The following is a 20,762-nucleotide window of genomic DNA, read 5'->3' as shown; positions in this document are numbered from 1 at the left end:
AGATTCCATCGACGATAGAAAGCTTCAGAATATTGAAACCAGTCATTTTGTTGTAGTTGGAAGTTGACAAAACATTTCTAGAGTGCTTTTATACTAAGAACAGTCAACTATTCAAATAAATTAACTTTTCAAAATTAACAATTATGTTTAACCATAAATTATCTATATAAAAACATTACTTTTTAGGACGAAAATACAGAAAATGTAATCGAATGTATAAACGACTCTGTGGACGGTACGTGACATTGAAATGAAAATCCTTAAAATTAGATTTTAATAGAGCAAAGCTGAAGAGCGAGATACGTAGAATAATTTTTTAAATACTTAGCTCGGAAATTAATTGATTTGAAAGATATTTTGAATTCAAATTTATGGAACTTATCGTCTGGAAGGCAGAGACTCGACGCACTATCCTTGTCTTTATGTATATCTAGCTTAAAAAAGTAGAGACGCTTTTGAAGTGGATATGTGTTAGAGTCCTTTTGCACAATTAAGCTAATATTATTAGTCAGAACAAGTCACGAGTCACAAATTAGCAATGGTAGTAAATTTTCCTGCGGAATAGTAATAGAATCAGCAATAAATTAAATGTAAAATTAAACAAAGTAATTAAAAAAAGTCTCGTTCTAATTCGTGATCAAGCAGCTTTTCGACAAATTCATCTAAAATTATAAGAGGCAAATCTATGTATAACTTGTAACTTACCAACTAATTAATTATTAATAAACAAACTGTTAGTTGATAAATTACGACGCAAAAAAAACCGGATCAGATCATGCATTATTCGAAAGCGTTTGATTTCCTCCAATGAAATTCCTTTCCATTTTTTACCATTCCGAAATTATAATTAAGACGAATTTCCTATGGGATACCTTGTACATGTGTTTAAATATCCATTACATCTTACACCTCATCACGCAACCGAATACTGCGTTTCAATGTTACATCAAAAACTTGATAAAATATACAATTCCACGATTCCTAATATTTTCTTCACTTCTGCATATGAGGATGTTACGCATCAGATGTCGTCAAATGTAACAGGAAGCGCGTTGTGCGTGTCTAAATTACATTGAGTTCTTATTGGAAGCACGTACAAAGCGGAACATATTAAATCTTTTTCATGTTTGCAAATACAGGGTGCGTTACATAAAAATATGTGGGACGAGTTACGTCTCGAATTTGGTAAAAGATAGAGAAAAATTGTTAAGAGGAAAGTTGAATATAGTAACGTTTATTTTTTTGCAATTTCACTTTCTTTATAAGTGCGACGATACATCCAAAAAATGCAGATGCACTCTTTTTTAATAGAATCGCATACTTTTTTATTCGTATCAATTCTTTGGAACGTTCTGCGTGGAAAATTATTAGCGTCCTATGTTTAAAAAACCAATACTTCGTCAAGTGCCTCTCGTTTCTGATAAATCATATATTTATTATATAATAATTTTTTACTAACTGTACATTTGCAATAAACCTGGTAATTTGTATATACATTTTCGAATGTCTTTCAAATTTTACAATCACGATAGTCGTGTCTTATTTCAATGTCAACGAAATTTCAAGAAATTCAAAAGAATTCAACAAATTTCAAAAAATTTTTTAATAATGCTCATAATATATCCATAAAAAAATTCTATGGTAAATGTTCGAATATTTTCATAAACTACTGTATGTCTATGTGTCTAGTCTAAGAGGAATAGTATTGCAATACCAATCAACAAAGATATTTGTCAAATACATGTTTATATGATGAAGCTATAAATGAAAGAACACATCACAGATGCTCTATTTGCTTTTCTCCTGAGAATATTCGTTTGACAATCCATCACAAGTAATCGAACATTTATTATGTTTGTCGGCAACGGCATCACGAGTTTGAAATCTTTGTATCATGTGATTGCTATTGAGCGAAGCAGTCCTCGTTTGATTCAATCGCAAATAATCCTGTAAATCTCTCGTACGAAAATAACCTATTCCCGAGTTACCAATTTCCGCTGGAATAAGTTTGAAGCGTTATTCGTAAAAGTAATTGCACTTGTATCGTTCGTTGTATCGTAAAACAATCGTGTTCGTTCTTTATTTATTTATTTTTTTTTTTCTTTCTTTTCTATACGTGGTGAAATTCTCATGGACACTCCCGCCCACCCCGCTTGAAAGCGGCGGGGTAGTGTTGAACTATATCGACTAAAACCCCACGGTGGACCGTCCGACGCTCAGCTGGGATGTCCGCGATCCATTATCTTTATTTATTTATTGTGCGGTATCTATTTCGAACACAATTGAATAAAAAGTCTCTTTACCTTCTGTTACGTCTGGCGATATTCTACCTACACCAGGCCACACACCGCGGGCAAAATGGCAACCAGATGTCCGCACATCTTTACTGCGTATCCTCGATAGCCTTAAGGACCTACCATAAATCTCAGGAATTTCTAGCTAAGGTACTTCAGACCGAACAAACATCTCTTTGGTAATTCGTTTTCTAAAAGCTTATTGTTTACTACGGGAAGATACGGGAAAGTTAGTTTTCTCACGTATGATACTTCCCACTCGCCACTTTCTCTCGGGGATGGTTAGAGCACCCTTCCTCACCCACCAACCTAGAAAATTAGCCAATTGACAACGAAGTCTATTTCCCTCACTCTCCCAACGAAAACTTATCCTTAACAAATCAGCTCTTCTCGTGTCCTTAGATCCACCCATCGCAAGCTTTCCTCCGCAGCATCGTCTTCACAGAAAGTTAGTCTTTACACATTTTTTGAACCGTTGTCATCTGAGCTTACGTCGCGTATTCTACACTGTAACTTTGTCTAGCAATCGAAACTTAACTGTACTTTATCAATATATATATTTTTAGTTAATAAGTTGTTCGAATAAACTTTAATTTATGCTGGTATCTCAGTGTATGCTCAATCGAACCACCTCTATTATCATAACAGAAATCAGGGGATCGATCAGTTAGTAGCGTCGATTATTTAATCGTAACGGGAATTTACGACTCTCGTTGACGTGCTATCTCGTGCTATCGCGTCTCTCCGCGAACGGTCGAAACACCTTCCGTCGCATGGAATCGTGGTCGTCTTTTTCCTAACTCCAGATCATCCAGAATCCGGCAAACGGATAGATCCGTGGTTATCGTAATTTCGTTCGCGTTGGATTCTCCACCAGAAGATGTAAAATATCAATATGAAAGTCTCGTACAATTATTTAAATGGGTCATATATAGTCACGGAGATTAAATGAAAATATTTTAAAAACTTGTTTTCTTCTATTACGTAAAACTGATAGAACTTTTTATTTTTTTCGCCTATTATCTTCACACTTTGAGAATCTTTCGACGTAAGAAACAAAGAATTGTGTTTATTTGTTTACAAAACACTATTGAGATACTAACGTCCTTCGCTCTATTTTTCAAACTTAAAAGCTACGATACTTATTATCCTTTCTAGCAATGCGATCTTTTCAAAATTTACATCTGTTCCTATATGCGTGTTCATAAGACACACAGTGACGTCATCCGTGATTTTCCAGATTTTTATTTTTCAAATGTCGCAGCCCTATTCTCTTACAGTATAGAACAGGCACAAAAATTTCATAAAACAGCGTATATTACGATTGTACAGGGCATATAAAAAGTAAATGTAAAAACCATCATCACGTGATTCTACACCTCTGGATCGGTGGAAATTTTCAAAAAGTTCATGTAAAATTAACTTTGAAGAGGCCAAAATTTTCTTATCTCTACCTATTCTACTCATCATGTGAGTAAAAAAATCTCTAAGGAATCATGGACAACTCAACCGTTCTCTTCGAACAAAATATTAAAGTTGGTTAAAGTTCCACTAGTTTTTGAACTCACTTTGTTTGTAATGAGCTTACATTCTGCAATTAGATGCAGGGAAAATAGCATTTGTTGTTGCACGTACATATCCCAGATCTAGCATTATATATCCTTTATCTTCTTTTTTTCTTTTTCTCTTCTGTCTATTTAAACAACCTCGAACTCGCATTTCTACATTTTCATCAAGTTTTTCTCCAAGATTATACATTGGCTTTGTATGATAAAAGTCACATTCAATCGGATGTGCTAATCGTTCTAAAGAAAAATCCACTGCAAGTTGGCGAACCGGCTGACTATGCTGAGATGGAATACCATCACGTATGAAATAGGTAGCATTACACGTCATCGGTGAAGACAAACAGATGAGACTAATAATATGATTCCCAATAATTATTCATTGAATCTTTCGACCATTTTATATGGATTTTTCTGAGCCCATCTTGGCATTTTGTTCATTAAGGACGATACTACTTAAGGAACTGTTCTCATTTCTAAATAACACGCGTTTCGAAAAGCGCAGTTCACGATACAGCTTGTGCAGCACCCAACGTAAAAAGAATTGTCGTGTGACTGGAGTGTTTGACCGCGGCAAATTTTATGAAATTGCATATATACTCATCGTATTCGTCGGATTGTTATACGACTGATTTCCACTTGACGAATTATTTTAGTTTTATTTTATTTTATTTAAAGAATTATTTTAAGCCCAACACTGAATAAACAGGACCAAAGCGATAATTAATCTGCTCTTCTTCGCGCCAATTCATGCAGGGTTGACCTGCTTTCGGATAACGCAATATTAATTCTCGATCACCGAATTGTTAACATAGTCGCTGAAAATTATTTTACGGAATGTCTTTTGCACGTAGAAATCTTCCATTATTCTTGTATTCTGACATATTTCGCGAGCTAATCTGTAATTTCCTGCTGTTTCGCAAATAGCGCACTACTATCCCATTAAATGTGAATATATGTATATGTAAACACACAATGAGTAAATTATATTTAAGAATAATTAAAATTTTAACGGTTAAATTGCGATCCTTAGATGATTCCTCAGAGACTTGTTATTCTCACGATGAACAGAACACGGTGCAATAAAAGAAAGTTTAACCTTAAAAATCATGCTCAAGGTTAATTTTGCATAAATTTTTTTTACAAATCTCCACCAATCCAGAAGTGCAGAATCAAGCAACGGTAGTTTTCACATATACTGTTTATTACACACAGCCTGTCACAAAAATATTCGATCAACGCAATAAATAGATTTGACTGTAGGATTCTGTATTTTAAATATACAAAGGATACAATGGTCTGTTATGCTGTGCTACAACATAGTTTCTAAGTGACTAAAATACAAAAAGATTTTATATTTTCTGCTTGTGTAGATAATAAAAGAGAAACGAAAGAATAGCGCATTTTTGTGGTCAAACATGTTCGAACACGATATATAATTAAACGCATAAAACTGAAATAATATTTTTTAATCTCTCTAATAAATGTTGTGGCATATTAAAAATAATTACTTTCAAATAATCAGTATTGTTGCATTGTAATTTTTCTATAGAATATTCTTTAATTCTTCCTATAAATTTTGAATAATTTTACAAACTTTTTCCCAAACATTCGGCACGTACGATTTACAGCTTCTAACAATTGTAAATTCAGAACGTCGAGGATTATTCTCACAAAATACTAGGTCGCTTTCACACTGTTTAAGTCTTACTTATTGGCTTATTGCCGTGAAAACGGTAATGAAAATTGGCCAGTCTGTCGTTGGCACTCAAACTCATTCTTATCTATACATATATTTTCGCCGCGGCAGCTCAGCCATTATCGCTGAAGTACTGGCATTTAGATCATCTTTCTGTAATTAGTATCGATTAGATGAGCCCAATTTCTTCCGTTTTCTACCATCTTTCGTTGTTTTTCAACCAATTTCATATCCCTTTCCCCTTCCAGCTATGATGATGATGATGATGATGAACCTTGGTAACTCCAACTTCAAGGGAAGCGCTATAATCTCCTAGAGTGGAGATTGTATCTCATTGAATTTTTCGACTACACACCGAAAGCTTTTATTTGTATATCATGCGTGTTACACAAAACATTTTGAAATTTTGTTAACACTGTAATAAGACGCGATTACCATGATTACATTGGCAAAATTTGGATCCAATTTAAAAAGATATACAGTCCAGCGTATAATATAATTGGATACTAACAAGGAAATGACGAGAATTGCGAAATCTTGAATAAGTTGGCTGTATGTGCATTTGATGCTTTAAGTTGATGATGAAACAGTTCCAAAGGATTTGAGTACGTGGCCCTTTGCTTTCGAAGAATTAATTGAGAAATTTTCTTCTTGATGCAGCAATTTCTTTGCTTTTACACGTCTCTATTACAATTTCTGTCTGCAAAATTGTAAAAATATGCCGGAGCACTATAACAAATAAAACTAAACGAAAATTTATCAAAATAAATCGTAAAAATAAAAAAATACATAATATTAATATTATGAGAATTTATAAAGTAGGATATAGACAAACTCATCAAGTTCTCCAAAACAAATCACTATACACTCAAATACTTACGGCTGTTTTATCTAAATCTAGATCAACCTAAAGTATCATTGTCATCTCCTCGTAAGATCTATTAATATTATAAACGATAATCTTGTAATCTCTGCAAAATATATACTTGCACTAAATATCTTGTAGCTTGTGTACACATTTTCAGAATCGTTAAAAATTTTATCACTATAATCGTGGTAGTTGCGTGTCAGTAGCGCTAATGAAATTTTAAAATGTTTCCTACAATACACGTAATATGTTCGTAAAAGGAGTATAAATATTTTCGTGAGTCACTGTATATATTCCATTAAATTTGATATATTCTATTACATCTCCAGTTTCTTCTTTAATATATTCCATTAGATTACCCAAATAGGACTCACATTTTTAAATGAAATCCGAGCCAGTAAAAGTGCGTTGAAATAAGCACAATATAGTTAGAAATAAATCGAGTTACGGAAATGCATGTAATAATTAATTAGTCATCTTCTTTAAAATATCGATCTTACTTTGATGTTTCTTTAAACTTTAAAGTGTAAAACTGATTGTTAATTATTAATTTTCGTTTACCTTACTTTTTTACTAGCTGCCTTCTTACAACACGGCTCATAATTATACAAATAAACAATACGTGTATGATCAAAATAGATTTATAAATATTATTGATATACATTTTATCGATATACAACGTATTGATATACAAATATTATTGTATCGTATATTATATATTAGTATACGCTAGTGCCTGATGTATCTACACAATAATTTATATTTATATCATTATACCATTGTTTTATGTTTAAAAGTGTAAAACGTAAAGAATATTCGATATTAGAAGCTAAAATAATTAATCCTAAATTTGAAATGGATACAAATATTTATGAATTATGTATGTAAAACGAGAAAACCGAAAGTTAGATTTTGCAATAAAGATAACTTATTGTTAGTGTAAAGTTAAATTTTGAATAATAGTACGTATATTCGAGCTAGAGGAAGTTGTTTATCGCAAAAATGTTTTTGAAAACTAATTTACGACTTCTGTTACATTATAAAGCATTCATAAAAGACTAACACAATTGCGACCAACTTGTCCAATTGATTCTTTCTAGTTTATACTTTACACTTTTCACAGTAGAATATACACTACAAATCATAACTGCACCTTTGTGCCTGTCATGTGCGTTAGCCCGATATCCAATACTGATTTACGTTAGAATGCTAGAGAGACTATTTTTTAACGGTATTGAAAATTCAAAACAATAAAATAGCAATACACGTACATGTCTCGGGGGAAATGAATGCCATTCAGTTTTATTTTGTTTTAAACCATATTATTAAAATCGTATATCTTTACCTTCCTGAAAGTTACATAGTATATTTCTTATACTTCCTACAAATAAAAAGATATTAATAATAAGTGAAAGAAAAGAAAAAAAAAAAGGGTCAAATTTCTACTGCGAATGGTATTCTTTTATTTCTCAACAATAAACATTGTTCTTGACGTACAATGTATTGTGTGAAATTCTCTATAACACACAAAATACGGTAATAGTGGAAAATGAGTATACTCGAAGGCTATCTGTATTCGAGAACTCTTACACACATGTTGCATAAATTGAAAATTGATGGAAAAGATATAAAGTATGTAAGAAAACAAATTGATAATAAAAAGAAGTTAGTAAATCTGTAAGTAAGTCAATAGTATACGATCCCTTTGTTTGCGAAGTGCATGCTCAGTTGACTCTTACTACACGTTCTGCGTTAGATGGGATCCATAGCGCAAGAACTAAAACACATTTTTTCTACACTAGTTCTACATAGAAATAATTGTCACATAATATATAAAATTCTCCTTATCATACCAAGGATAATGCGAAACTATCATTTTCGAGTCAATTCAAAAACTTAAACATTTGTCGATATGTCACAAATAAGACAATTAATGAACAGGAAACAACCGTAGCAAATCAGTTACATACAAATATGTACCGATCGTGTTGTTATATTTCGGACAGTAATATGCTTTTGCATCTCTAAAATTTACTCTCATACATATTCGTAAAGTGGCGTGAACCCTATTCTTTGATTTGTTCATAATATTAAAACAAAAATCGACAAAATTGTTTATATAATTTATGTAATACAATAATATAAAAAATCATAATATAAAAAATGGAGGATACAACAAACAAAAATTTTCTTCTTTTAAGGTCTGGAGAAAATTAAAATTTCCTTAAAAATTGTGTTTTTAGCTGTGAAAAGATAAATTCAATGTTAATTTTGTTACCTTTTCATTCGATATTTACTGGATTTTTCATTATATTTGATTACTTTTATTAATCTGTTTTATTAATCTGCACTATCCACCAACGTATAAAAGTTTTATTTTGAATATTCAACCACACGGAGTTTATTCCTTCTTCAAGTTCAGCCACGTTTTCCGCTGGTGGCCTTCTAGCAATCGTAAACTTTTCTCGATTCTCGATCGGACTCAGATCAGAACGTAATGCTGACCATGGTAAAATAATTCTATTCCAAAATGCTGAAACCACTTTTTCCTAGTGAAGACTGCATGAATAGCAGCGTTGTCTTGTTGAATTCTTCTTCTGTCTTCTATTTCACGTTATGATAGGCAATAATTCGTCATCTCACATCTCCTGATATCCTATAGCGTTCAATGTATCTTTTACGAGAACAATTTCACTTAGCATATCCAGATACGATCAGCGGTTTCTAGCAAATATTGAACGAATAATAGAGAAAATGTGTGTGAGCTTATAATTATTCGTAGCACTGTACACGTGTAGAGTCTCTTTAAGCAATTTTATAATCGCGTTATAAGAGTATCGCGTTACGATACGGAAATCGTATAACGCGGAACGTATTTCCCGCGTTATAGGGCATCTAATATTGTACGTACATAGGATAAATTGCATGTAATATAATGAAACCAACTAATCTGACTTTTATTCAAGCGGCTTGCAACGCATCTCAACGAAGCCATTGGATTTTGGTTTATGATAAGCAGTAACAGTGAATTTACGCAGACCTCGCCGACCATGGAACACTTAATCAAACGAAACCCATAAAAACGCAAAAATAAAAAAATTTTAAACGAGATTTAAAATGATTATCTCGAAATTTAATCGAAAAAATTATTACTTTCTAAGGTGATATTGCGATAAAATGTAATTTTATTTAGAATTTATTATTACGACTGCTCACATTCGTACAAAGTGCACAATAACTGTGCGAAATATAATATAAATGTACAAAAACTACTGTATTCCTTCCATTAAAATGACAAAATTCTGTTAAACTATATTTCGAGAATCTATTTTTTGAATCTTACTTAAACTGTTGCAAAATTTTCTTGCTCATTCGGAAATGAGTAAAAAACATAAAACAGGATAGTTAAGGATAAAGCATCGTGTGAGTTTAAGTCACAAACTCTTTTTGGTATAAAATTATTCCCGCTTGCCCCTCAACAAAGATGATCTCTTGTATGAAACCTTTCCATTATCACATCTTCACCGATGATCGTACTTACGAAAAATTTCATGATAATGTTTCTTTCGTTACAACAGATGTGTAACAGCACGATTCATATGCAAATATAAGAAAACATTCTCGAAACCCGAAGATTAGAATATTCGAATATAGAGGTATCGCGAATATAAAGCTCATTCCCTAAGGAAATAAAAACTTTTTCAGCATCAGTGAAATACAAAACCGTGCTTACACCTTCTTTTCCCTAATGCGACTTTGTACCCTGAAGCTCAAACCCTGAATCGCTGATAAAAGCTGCGAAACTAAATGTTCTTCGCGTTGAATAAATTAGTTTCAAATTGATGTCTTGTAATATTTATAAATAATTTAGTGATATTCTTCTTCTATGAAAGATAAATAATGCGATGGCTAGAATTTTTAAGGGAAACCAATCTTTTTCAAAATCTATAAAGATCAACCTATGATGTCAGTTGAGCTATAATTTATTATACTACGCGATTGCAAACAATTAATTCAAAACGAAAATGTGCTTTTCATTATGTTCAACAAGAAAACTAATAGGAATATCAAATATAGGAATTTACAATACCTATGGTACACACAACACTAATTTTATACAAAATGTTTCTAATAACACTTATTTGGATGAAAAGAAAAAGAGAACGATATATCGAAGCTTAATAATTTAAAAATTTTTCAACAATTTCTTTATTTCAATTTTATAATAATTTTAAATGAGTAATTTCAAATATTTATAGACACACGCGAGCCATTGCAATTTCATTGTCCAATTCTTTGTATTATTTCTATCCTCTAAAACATGTGTTTTGCTTCCAAGATTGATAAAAAGCTCAATAAAAAAAAAAGCGTTTTCAGAAGAAACTCTATGTCTACATCTCATAAGTAAAGAAATAACAGCATTTCATGCAAACCCTGTGACAAATGTTTTAACCCGTTAATACGAATAAATATTTTCTAACGCTTCCGTCTGTCTACCCAAGATATCATTTTCATTACAATTTCTATTATAGTTACGTTTGCTACTACGAATCTTTAAAAAATACTTCATGTCTAGAATGTAGATTTCAATTTACGTATCGAAACAGTCATTCGATTCAATTTATTCTACAATACTTCGATCAAAACGTACAAATTCAGTGCGTAACTCTTGCAACGATATTTAAAGAAAATAAAAGTATCCAACTATAGATGGATATCAACAGACGAATGCGTTTCTTGCAAGTTGTATTCCTTCCCTGTTAAACTCTCCTTTCCCTCTTCTTTCAAAGGTTTCTTTGACTTTCGTCGCTCGCATAGGTAATCATGCAGACGTGTATCAAGATACAAATTGCACGTTTGCATACAAACAAAGGCATATAAAATGACATATAAAAATATTTTGTGTTACTCTTATTATTTCAGTTGCGGTAGTTCTTCAAATAGTTTATTAGTATGGCAAAGCACTCTTATCGCGTCAAACTTTACGCCACTGCACTTTAAAATTGCAGAAATGAAGCAAATACTTCTTTGAACTACGCGACAAATGACGTTAAAAATGCGCAATATCGATGATGAGATGCGACTTTTGTAAAAATAAGAAGAGATTCTAGTTGGCAGGAGGAAAGCTCACAATATGATGAAATCCATCCATTTATTATCGAATGTAAATTAATTTGTTCTGTATATAAAAACAACTATTGTCACAAAATCCACAACTTTGTAATTTAATTGAACATAGTTTCTCTGCAATACAAATAATTACACTTGTAGCGATAGCGTAATATGTATGGCGAATATTTGATTAAAAATATCAAAGAACGTGTATCAAACGAAGAAATTCAAGATATTGGAGTATTCTCTTGTTTTCTTGAAAAAATACAAACGTGGACGTGTTACGAGCCGTGGAATTTGAATCGTCTCTTACCTTTGTCAGATTCTGCCAGTCGTTAGATACCGCAACTTCTTCTTTTCTTGAATCAATCGATGTTACTTGCCGCCAAACATAACACGAAAGAACGCGAACCGACAGAATCAGAAGAAAAGAAGGAACCAGGAAAACGAAGCGAAGCCGCGGAAGTTCTCCACGTGACTGATGGAACTAGGTGTACTTCGCCGACGAGGAAGCTAAACAGAATACCAGCCAATGCGCAAGTCCTATCCTCTCCAATGATATAGATATCTACGCTACCTTACACTCATCAAACACCTTCGTTCTGTGTTTGCTTCTTTCATTCGGCTTGAACTTTCAAACTGCGTTACAAAAATACAAGAGGATAATTGCACCCACAATAAGGTTGGACATTTCCAATTTGAAACGAAAATAACGAGTAAAGAAGTCAAATAGTTAATATTTATTTAAAATAAAATAGCAAACTTTTAGCAAAAGTTTATTAGAAAACAAAGTTCTTGCAAATAAACAAACTCCTACGTGAGAAATAAATTATTTCTAAAATAGATTCTCTTAGATAATATCAGAGGGTAAAGCGCAACAAATTATCTTTAACGCTTAAGAGAAATACCATTCGAAGGTATTCGGACATTTGCTTATTTTTGTCAAGACGTTTCAGGTGCGAAACTAAAATTAAATTAACCTGCAACGATTTTGTTTGCCATAATCACTATAGCTACGTATAATAATATGTTATAACCCGATTAAATTGATTCGCGCAAGTCAATATTAATAACAAAACTGGCGTTTGTAATTGCCATACTTTATACAATTATCTTATTTCTTTATCTTCAGATTCTTTAATTTTTTAAATATAAAACAGTTATGTATTATACATGGTGAGGTAGATAAAGTGTTACAAGCTACTGCAGATATCAACTTAAAATTTTAAACTGTTAAATAGTAGAGGAGCTATCAATTTAGGATGTACGATATTGCGGGGTGAATTTTTGAGGGTGAAAAGGCTGCTATCTCCATTTTTTAAGAATAGGAAATGTTATCAAACCTAACAATTTTTACCTAAAACACCTTTTTTATTTCGCATAGTTAAAGAATTATAGCGGAAATTACTCTACGAAATGGGAGCTCCACGAAGATGCCAGAGATATGAAAAGAAATGTATTCTACTTTGAAAATAATTTTTCAAATAGGTCACCTGATTTAACACCACATAATTTTTTATGGGGCTACGTAAAGTAAAAAGTGATGGCAACATCACCAACTACGAAGAGGACTATGAAAGGAAAGATTCACACCGCCTATAAATCCGTAACTCCAACAATGTCATCATGTTCGTACAGCTATTATCACGAGAATAAATGCATATTCGGAAGATGATGGACAACTCTTCGACAACATAAATTTCAAAGTAAAATATATTTGTTTGGATATCTTTCGACGCCTTCGCGGAGTTACTTCGTGTAAGTTATTTTCTCTTATAACTCCTTAACTATGCAAAATAAAAAAAAAAGAAAAAAAAATACCGAAATAAAAAAGGTAAAAATTGTTAGCTTTGCTTTTAGTGACAAATATAGCGCAAACAAGTCGTTTTGCGCTACAATACACGCGTAATTTTGTAAAATAATATTGAAGTATTCAAACTATCGCATTTCTGCCGATATTGAAGATATAGAGATAATTAAAAGCGCGTTAAGCTCCGCTTCTAGTGACAAATACAGCGTATATAGGTCACCTCCTCTTAGATCTACACTGAATCTCAAGTGTTACAATGCTCAATTTTGTAAAAAATGATTTAAATACTCAAATTAACGTATCTCCATTGTTACTACAGATCTGTCCAAATATTGAATAAATGATACGCCTGCTACTAGTAAATTAATATATATTAATATTAATATCATTCTGAAAAAATAGGGGTGGCACAGTTTCCGCCTCTAAGAAATTTGCGCACACAATATCTCACATCCTAAAATGTTAGGGTTATTTATCATTATATTTATCATTATATTTATCATTATTTACCATTTAACTCACCATTTTACAGCTGAAAATTTCAGTGTTGATATCAGCAGTAGCTGTGGAGAAGACAGCTTGTAACATTTTATCAGCCATGCCTTGTACATGCTGGAAATATGTATACATAAAATATATATACTGAAAGTCGTGAAAGACTGCATTTTTGGCATTTGTATCCGTTTGTAGTTTATAGCGGCGTCAATAGATTTCGATCAAATTTTCAGCGTTTACATAACTGGCATAAATCTTTAAAATGTGTTGTTTAAATTTCCATTACCAGCGTAGATAAAAAAAATTGTGAAACATGACCTTTGCTTTTCTCTTCGCTATTCCGATTAAGAGGGTATTATAATCTAGAAATTTGAAAAAATCGAAAACGTTTTTTATATTTCCAAAGTTTAGACATTCAAAAGTATGTCATCAAAGGGATTTTTCAAAATTCCCATTATTTACCGAGTTACAGCGATTTTGGTGACGCGGCAACTAATGTCCGACCGGAACAAATCGACCAAAAAGCAAAAAGCTGTGGCTGAGGGCACTATCGATGAATTTGTCCGTGAAAATCCTCCTTCAAATGACCATGTATTGAAAATTATACAGCCAATCTACGAAAGTTTGTCTGCAAATACCTTGTTAGAACGATGTTTGGGTTCTGAAACTCAGAATAGTAACGAATCGTTAAATTCTTTGATATGGACCTTTGCTCCGAAACACATTCATCCAGGAACGTGGACCATTGAAATTGCTATTTTTCTCGCTGTTAGTATATTTAATGAAGGTTTTATACCCATTTTAAAAGTACTGAACGTTATGGGAATCACGATTGGTCGAGAAGCCCACGCGTTCACTGTCAAACAGGATGAAACTCGGATCGAACGCTCTAAAATCCGAGCTTCGGATGCTACAAAGGAAGCGAGGACTGCTCGTCTACACGAACGAACTTCAGAGAATGAACATTTTGAAGTGGAGGAAGGTCTATTGTGTGGAGCGGGAATCGCCGATTGAAATAATCTAAGTATACCGTACCATTATGTGAGTAAAACTGCGTGAAACTTTACTCAAAACTTTAAACGCGTTTCTCTAGAAACTACTTTTTTCAAGCTGGCGTGCACGATATCTCAAGTTCTACCGAACCGATTTATTTGAAATTTTGCGTGAACCTTCTCTATACATCCCTCTGTTGCTTAACTATTTTTTTTTATCTATTTTTAAAAAATTTGGAACTGTTAAAAAAAAAGTGGAAAAAATTTTTTCCCAAACGGCTGCCATTTTGCGAAAAATATTTTTTTTGACTTCTACGACGTAGGGGCGATAGCGACATTTTTACTGATTAAGGATCCGTTGGATTTTTTGTTTCAGATGACCAGAAGGGTTGGAACCATGCACTCCAGGACATCACTTTTTTGGACCGCCCACTTTACCAGCCGATAAATTTTCGAGTTTTGAATTTTTTTAAATTTTTTATGTATTCTTAAAATATAAATAAACGAATGATAATTATTATATGATAATTATTATATTAATTAACGAATGATAAAAAATGGATAGTAAAAATATTCTTTGTTTTTATTTTGTTACAGAGCTCGAAAAGCGCCCAAAATTCGTGCCTCTAGACTAGAATACCCCCTTAATTGCAGTTCTTTCAAAAAAAATTTTTGCGTCATCTAATAAACAAATCCTACTAACTTCTCAAAACGATTCAAGTCGTTTGGTCCAATATTAAAAAAGATATTCTCATTTAAAAGGCGCAAAAATACTTTCTTCACCCACTGCATATATATATATATAGCTAATAATAATAATATATTTTTTTCTATCACTATAACGTTTAAGGAAACATATCTCGAAGCTTGTCTTTGAAACAATTTCACCGAAATTGTACATGTCAAATGAGATAACAAATATTAAGGGGCTATGCAACCATGTCGGCTTCAAAATGTCGAAATTCTGTCCTTCTGCATCTTTTGAAAGTTCGATATCTGTAGAATACTATGGTAGAATGGTATTTCGAAATTTTTAAGAATGGCAAAGTTATAATACTGAATACAACAGCATTCTTTTATTTTAGCGAAAGCTTCACTTTAAGCTTTAAACGCGTTTTTTCGAAACTTTGCTTTTCGATCTTGCAGATCCCCGAACTTTTCATCCGATTAACTTGATATTTTTACACATTATTCTGCGTAACATTATCTGTAATGTAGCGTACAATTTTTTTGATATCTTAATCAGTTGAATTTTTAACAACAGAAAATAAAATATTTTTCTTAACAAGCCGCGACTTTATTACTTTTCACAATTATAAAAAACTCACACGCTACATTGGAGACAATCTATTTTTGTGTAAGTTTGCACATTTTTTTACTTTTTACAATCCACTCATTACATCATTACATCATTACATCCAGTTGCCGCTGGATGTACGCAAACAAGGATATGGGATATGGAGTCAGATAATGTTGTGCTACTGTGCCATTTTGTGATTTTGCGTAATAGAAAAAATATAAACGTAGAGTTAAGATGCCACTTGGAGATTTCTTTAAAAATCTTGATCCTTTACCAAATACTTGAAAGCGAAAAAGATGTTAGATTTACTAGACTACTTTTTTAAGCTTCCAAGATTGTATATCCCTTTACTAAAATTTATTTTTTAAACATATTATTATTTAAATAATGGCAAATAGCAAATAAACTAAAACTTATTATTCTCTTAAGATACAAAAGATGCTTCAAATTAATGAATATTATACGCTGCTAAACCCCACCACACTTTTGAAGGCTTAAAAGGACGTGCTGTAATTTAAAAAGTACCATAATATTAATACTATAGTACAAAAATACTAGCCTATAAAATACTTCTATCTTAATAGGAGGACCTACTTACACAGGAATTTTTAGAAATATGCCTTTTTGGCAAAAAATTTTGTTATGAAAATGTCTATAAAAAATATTTTCAACCAATCGAAAAATCTCTATGTACTTCAATAGCTTTTGTCATGTAGGAAATGAAAATTGTTGTTCATACGAGTTCGGAAATACAGGGAAAACCGATTTACAGCTCAATTTCAGGAAACTCATTGTGTAGCTACTTCGACATCGTTATTTTGTTGAAAATAAATAAAAAACGGTACCTTTTTCTACACGTTGACATTTACGTGATAAATTTCACAAAAATATTTTCTATCGAATTATTTAAAAGAAAAAAGTTGCAAGGAAAATTTACTGATTTTCATACGTCCAAAATGCTAAACATCCTTAATATAGATTTCTTAAAGTTGTATTAATATTACTAAGAGACGACGTACTGGAATTCGATATCGATTTATATTCACTTTGATATACATTATATTAAATGCCATCTTATATTAAGATTGTTGATAAAATTCCAACGGTGTTATATTCTGGTAACTTCAAAGCCTTTTTTGCTTCTAATAAGTGAAAACCAAACGGCAACCATACGAAAAAAATAAAATTACAAATCCACTTTCGTCAATTTTTGTGGCTTTTCTGTCAGTTGGTAGTTACAAAGAAGTATTTTAATATGAATATATGCAGTTGGAGAGGGAGTAATCTGATAGCAGCCACAAGCAGATACGTCAATGCGTCAATGCGGACATGGGCCGATATAGGCAAAGCGAAAGAATATTTCGTATAATGGGTTTTTAAAATAAATGTATGGGAAGAAAAATAGAGAACTATTTGAAGTTGACGTATTAGAAAAGTGTGATCTTTAATCTGAAATTCAAATTAGCTTTAAAAGTCAGAGATATGTCTTACGAAAACTCATGGTGCATTAAAAATTATATATAAAATTTACTAAATTTCTTGTTCGAAATATTTTCCTAACTAATAATTTAGAACTGTATTGCTAACATAAAACTGTGCATGTACTGTTTGAAAAATAATGATCGTAATCGTTAATTTTATTAGACTACTAAAAAACCTAAAAATTGACCACTTGATTCTTTTTCTTCTTCGAACTAAGAAATGCTTAGGCCCTAGCTAAAACTTATGTAATACAATTTCTATTTTATTAGTTATTAATTTATTTATTTATCTGTTACGTATGTATCAAAAGAATTAAAATGATAACTATAGGAAATTACTATAAAAGAAGCGTATTAATATAACCAAATATTTTGTTTCGTATTTCAAAAATTATATGTCCGTTTATTAAATAAATCAATAATTAAGTAAATAAGAAATAAAAGTGAACTTGTAAAAAAGCCACTTTCTCTTCGATTTCAATGATTTTGAAATATATTGCGAAGCTCTACATTTTGAATAATTATTTCCTGCGCACATAAACGGCAGTCAATTTTATTTACCGAGATACTGGTAAAAGCCTGCTACACATTAAATCCTGCCCATGTGTGTGTATCCGTGACAGACTCGCAAGCATAGTCAACACGTTCGTCGCTTCGTTCGCAGTTTGACGATCTGTTATCATCCATCAACCATCGATCTCCTTATCTAAATATTATACTTTTCGAATCTAAATAAACAGCTTCTACGAAAATCCCGTTCACAACTGCACATGCAAGTGTTCCGACTGGTGACGCAATGCAAGGTAAATAGTATATGGCTAATATACATTTTATGTTTTTATACATATAGAAACACATAGTGTTACTATCGCTACTAACAGTCTTCGTGTGTGCATAATTGCGACGACAGTTGTCATTATTCATTATTACATTTGTAATTACTTTTACAATTAATCTGTTACCATTTTATACAAGCGTTGGCCGAATCGACAAAGGTAACTCAAACCCAAATCCAAAGCATTGATGATATTCATTTTTCATTGGCTGATAACAAATATTTTTTGCAGACTGTAATGAACCGAGTCTTCGTCAGAAGGATCGGCGGTATACTCAAGCTCGCTCAACTCTCATTTATACATATATACTATAAACAAGAGATGAGAATTAGGTTCGGCTTACCTTTTATTTTATGCAGCCAGTAAATTAATACTGATGCATATGGCGCCACTGTAATGGTACCGACAATTGTTTGCTAATATCTCGAAAACTGAGAGTCCGGTGATTACATGCATAGGAAAAAGTTGTTCAGAATCATATCGGCAACAAAATATTCAAAAATCATGGAAATCAATGAGGAGGGCAAACTTCTTACCATAATTACCGTTGGTTGACGGAGGACACAGAAATGATCGTGATGCTGCGATGTATCAGATAAATCATTATAAAGTTTATTAAAAAATCGAGAATTGAATTAACACATAGCGTAAAATTTAGTATACGGATGTATAGTTAATTGTAATGTTAGATTCCAAGTAAATTGCAGGCGAAAGCTTAATAAGGCATAAAATATATTCTTAATTTTCAAAAATGTTTAGTTGGAAAATTTTGCAATAAAATTTGACTTGTAGTATTCTAATAGCAAAAAGAAGGGTTTGCATTTAAAAAATTACTGTTTAACAAGCTTATACTTTCACTTATAGAATCGAGTGAAAAACGAGCAATTGTTGCAATTGGGAGATCAAAATAAAAATTGGAGCATTAAAATTGGAGTTTTAAACAGTTATACCATAATACGGTTGAATATAGTACAAAGTACGTACATGTTGCGGAAGTATAGAATTCTATACTTCATTTGCTAGATGTCCTATTCTGTAGTTTATTTGTAATTCCATAGGAAAATTTAGTTTAGTCAATTCAAACCACTACTGTACTGAATCAATAACGTCGCATGTGATACAAAAATGGTATCGGAGGTTGGATGGCCTCGAAAACGTGGGACACGAAAAAGCACCGAATGTCACGTTTATCCTGTCGGAGCAACTACGGTCGAGTCGACTATAATTGGTCGACTAGACCTGGTCGAGACGTGATACTGATATCAGTGGGTCGTTCAATCACGTCCATTTAGTAGATTGGCGACTCGTGCAGGTACCCGTGATACCTAGCACTGTTTGCTATTGTAAGCGGCGCGTAAAGTGGTCTCCTACTCCAATTGGTTTTCGGTTTATACGAACACGCTAAAATGCAATTAACTAAATAATGGAATTTTTATATGGAACATTCCTTTTATCAGACTTGGTCTTAAAAGATATTTAATAAAATACAAATTTATTACAGCTTTGCTACACGCGAGAAAGACTTGAGCTACAAATGAGATTTCTTTAATTTTTCTGCTCGCTATTAGATAATAAGGTAAAACCAATAACAATTCCATTTTTACGTTACTTTTTTATTGCGCAAAAAATTGCGATAGTTTTGCACGATCTTCATAACATGTTTACGAAATGTCCTCCGTTTTGTGCGAGACAATAATACCATCTGTTTTCCTATTGAAGAATTTTTTGTTCGGATTTAGAAAGTCGAAAACATTTGTTTTCCTGTGATTTCGCATACATACACACTGACTCGCGGAAATATTCAAGCACTCGCGTAAAAACAGATTTGAAGCTTTTTGAAAAGTTTAAAGAATTACTTTGCTAGATAATGCATAAAAATTTTTTTTTAAATTGCAGTTAATTAATTTTATTTGAGCATACAATGGAAATTTATTTAATTATTTTTGAAGGCGATATTATACTTCAGATTGATTTTCCTAATAAGTTGCTATGGAAAGATAACTATGCATTATTTCTCAATGCCGCCTTCAAAAAATGGCTCAACACCTTTGTAAATCAAAATCCACACGTTAATATTTCTACGAATCAATAAAGTCAAGATTTCTGAACTCGACTTCATTTACAGGCCACAGTATCAGCTACAATGCTATGATATCAAAAATATATTGTGCTACTTAAAAAAGTCAAGATGACCTTGGCTTTTTATCAAAAGAAACATTTTTTTGCCAATTTTAAATATCGCAATTTACAGCCAACTCAAAGCTGACTAATTTATGTTGGAAATATTTTTTTCTTACATTATTGGAAGTG

General features: G+C 32.1%; 2 protein-coding genes across 2 annotated transcripts in view; one reads left to right on the top strand and one right to left on the bottom strand.

Moving 5' to 3' along the window:
* LOC139991572 (uncharacterized) overlaps window positions 1-12,040 on the bottom strand; it is a 148,909-nt gene extending 136,869 nt beyond the window's left edge. Inside the window, exon 1 of the mRNA XM_072011784.1 lies at window positions 11,852-12,040. The gene's annotated coding sequence lies outside the window, so the exon portion shown is untranslated. The remainder of the gene's footprint in view (window positions 1-11,851) is intronic.
* The window catches only part of LOC139991573 (uncharacterized), a 331,311-nt gene that overhangs the window by 225,259 nt on the left and 85,290 nt on the right, over window positions 1-20,762 (top strand). The window lies entirely within an intron of this gene.

Source organism: Bombus fervidus, chromosome 10 (genome assembly GCF_041682495.2).
Source record: "Bombus fervidus isolate BK054 chromosome 10, iyBomFerv1, whole genome shotgun sequence".
Classification (NCBI taxonomy): domain Eukaryota; kingdom Metazoa; phylum Arthropoda; class Insecta; order Hymenoptera; family Apidae; genus Bombus; species Bombus fervidus.
This window is presented reverse-complemented; position numbering and strand designations above follow the sequence as displayed.